General features: G+C 50.3%; 1 pseudogene; it reads left to right on the forward strand.

Moving 5' to 3' along the window:
- The first annotated feature begins 3,237 nt into the window (after positions 1 to 3,237).
- LOC144890162 (5S ribosomal RNA) lies at positions 3,238 to 3,357 on the forward strand (annotated as a pseudogene).
- The last annotated feature ends 257 nt before the right edge of the window (positions 3,358 to 3,614 follow it).

Consider the following 3,614-nt stretch of genomic DNA (forward strand, 5'->3'; position numbering starts at 1 on the left):
CACCCTGCAGTCTTGGAGGCTTTTTTTCCTCCTCCTGGACACCATGCCACTCTGCAGTCTTGTAGGCTTTTTTTCCTCCGACTGGACACCATACCATCCTGCAGTCTTGTGGGCTTTTTTCCCTCCTCCTGGACACCATGCCACCCTGCTGTCTTGGAGGCTTTTTTTCCTCCTCCTCGACACCGTGCCACCCTGCAGTCTTGTCGGCTTTTTTTCCTCCGACTGGACACCATACCACCCTGCAGGCTTGTTGGCTTTTTTTCCTCCTCCTGGACACCATACCACCCTGCAGTATTGTGGGCTTTTTTTTCCTACTCCTGGACACCATACCACCCTGCAGTCTTGTAGGCTTTTTTTTCCTCCTCCTGGACACCATGCCACCCTGCAGTCTTGGAGGCTTTTTTTCCTCCTCCTGGACACCATGCCACTCTGCAGTCTTGTAGGCTTTTTTTCCTCCTCCTGGACACCATACCACCCTGCAGTCTTGGAGGCTTTTTTTCCTCCTCCTGGACACCATGCCACTCTGCAGTCTTGTAGGCTTTTTTTCCTCCGACTGGACACCATACCACCCTGCAGTCTTGTGGGCTTTTTTCCCTCCTATTGGACACCTCTCCACCCTGCAGTCTTGTCGGCTTTTTTTCCTCCTCCTGGACTCCATGCCACCCTACAGTCTTGTGGGCTTTCTTTCCTCCTCCTGGACACCATACCCCCCAGCAGTCTTGTGGGCTTTTTTTTCCTCCTCCTGGACACCATACCACCCTGCAGTCTTGTAGGCTTTTTTTCCTCCTCCTGCACACCATACCACCCTGCAGTCTTGTAGGCTTTTTTTTCCATCTCCTGGACCCCATGCCACCATGCAGTCTTGAAGGCTTTTTTTCCTCCTCCTGGACACCATGCCACTCTGCAGTCTTGTAGGCTTTTTTTCCTCCGACTGGACACCATACCACCCTGCAGTCTTGTGGGCTTTTTTCCCTCCTACTGGACACCTCTCCACCCTGCAGTCTTGTCGGCTTTTTTTCCTCCTCCTGGACACCATGCCACCCTGCAGTCTTGTAGGCTTTTTTCCCTCCTCCTGGGCACCATACCACCCTGCTCTCTTGTCAGCTATTTTTCCTCCTCCTGGAGACGATAGCACCCTGCACTCTTGTTGGCTTTTTGTCCTCCTCCTGGACACCATACCACCCTGCAGTCTTGTGGGCTTTTTTTCCTCCTCCTGGACACCATACCACCCTGCAGTCTTGTACGCTTTTTTTCCTCCTCCTGGACACCAAACCACCCTGCAGTCTTGTGGGCTTTTTTCCTCCTCCTGGACACCATACCACCCTGCAGTCTTGAAGGCTTTTTTCCCCCTCCTGGACACCATACCACCCTGCAGTCTTGTGGGCTTTTTTTCTTCCTCCTGGACACCATACCACCCTGCAGTCTTGTCGGCTTTTTGCCTCCTCCTGGACACCATACCACCCTGCAGTCTTGTAGGCTTTTTTTCCTCCTCTTGGACACCATACCACCCTGCACTCTTGTAGGCTTGTTTTTCCTCCTCTTGGACACCATACCACCCTGCACTCTTGTAGGCTTTTTTTCCTCCTCTTGGACACCATACCACCCTGCAGTCTTGTAGGCTTTTTTTCCTCCTACAGGGGGAGGGAGTGTTGTTGGCTTTTTTTTCTCCTGCAGGGGGAGAGTTGTCGGCATTTTTTTCTCCTGCAGGTGGAGTGTTGTTGGCTTTTTTTTTCTCCTGCAGGGGGAGCGTTGTCGACTTTTTTTTCTCCTGCAGGGGGAGGCTGTTGGCTTTTTTTTTTCCTGCAGGGGGAGTGTTGTAGGCTTTTTTTCTCCTGCAGGCAGGGTGTTGTTGGCTATTTTTTTCTCCTGCAGGGGGAGTGTTGCAGGCTTTTTTTCTCCTGCAGGCAGAGTGCTGTTGGCTTTTTTTTTCTCCTGCAGGGGGAGTGTTGTCGGCTTTTTTTCTCCTGCAGGCAGAGTGTTGTTGGCTTTTTTTCCTCCTCCAGGGGGAGTGCTGTTGGCTTTTTTTTTCTCCTGCAGGGGGAGTCTTGCAGGCTTTTTTTCTCCTGCAGGGGGAGGGAGTGTTGCAGGGTTTTTTTTTCTCCTGCAGGGGGAGTGTTGTAAGATTTTTTTCTCCTGCAGGGGGAGTCTTGGAGGCTTTTTTTCTCCTGCAGGGGGAGGGAGTGTTGTAGGGTTTTTTTTCTCCTGCAGGGGGAGAGTTGTAAGTTTTTTTTTCTCCTGCAGGGAGAGTGATGTTGGCTTTTTTTTCTCCTGCAGGGGGAGGGTTGTTTTGATTGTCTGCGATTTGTGCTGTCTGACACGCTCGCTGGTATGTTCGTTTTTGCCGCACTACTCCTCGCCTTCAACTACAACTACCTCTACTACGAGCCTTCAACTACTCCTAACGACCACGAGTACTTCCACCACCCCTATTGGCCTACTACGATTACAACGAGCCCACTTTTATCAGTACCGCCACTGCGACTACGACTACGACTACTAGCTGACTACTACCACTCCCACAAGCCGAATAAAAACCACTCGTACAACTGCCACCACTACCATTACCGATAAGGAATTGGAAAGAATGCGAGGGTTCTCCATTGAAAAAGAAGATCGTGATGGAAAGAAAAGTTTCAAATGGAAATTAAAAGTAAACTCGAACGGCACTCAGAAGAGAGCATACCTCCACCAGGTGCGCTGGTCACGTTTTGTATTCCAGAGTTCCCCTTAACTACCATAACTTTTTGAGATATCCTGCCAGAGGCTATATTGTTTGGCCCGATGGTGAAGAATCACTTTAAAATTCTACGAGATGGGTCCGGATCCAGATCTTCACCAAAATTGAATCGATTCTTCCTTGTCACACACACAACCTCTCCACCAAGCTTCGTCCAAATCCGTCCATAACGTTTTGAGATATCCTGCTGGATGTATCGTTTTTGGCCCTGTCTCCCAATGGTGAAGAATCATTTTAAAGAATTGTCGGAGCCGGATCCGATTCCAGATCTTCACCAAAATCGAATCATTTCGTCTTTGTCACACACGCCACATCTCTGCCGAATTTAGTCCGAATCCGTCTACAACCTTTTGAGATATCCTGTTCACAAACGGACAGACAGACAAACAGACAGGGGTAAAAAACATAACCTCCATCCACCGTTGGTGGCAGAAAATACGAAACTCTCACTTGGGAAACATTTTCGGTCCTTCAAGTATTTCCAAAGAGAATCAGTTATTGCCTACGACCATACCACCCTGAATACGCCCGATCTCGTCCGATCTCGGAAACTAAGCAGGTTCGGGCCCGGTTAGTACCTGGATGGAGAGACCGCCTGGGAACCCCGGGTGTTGTTGGCTATTTTTTCTCCTGCAGGGGGAGTCTGGGTCGGCTTTTTTTCCTCCGACTGGACACCATACCACCCTGCAGGCTTGTAGGCTTTTTTCCCTCCTCCTGGACACCATGCCATCCTGCAGTCTTGTGGGCTTTTTTTCCTCCTCCTGGACACCATGCCACCCTGCAGTCTTGGAGGCTTTTTTTCCTCCTCCTGGACACCATGCCACTCTGCAGTCTTGTAGGCTTTTCTTCCTCCGACTGGACACCATACCACCCTGCA

This window comes from Myxine glutinosa, chromosome 1 (genome assembly GCF_964187855.1).
Source record: "Myxine glutinosa chromosome 1, kmMyxGlut1.1, whole genome shotgun sequence".
NCBI classification, from domain to species: Eukaryota; Metazoa; Chordata; class Myxini; order Myxiniformes; family Myxinidae; genus Myxine; species Myxine glutinosa.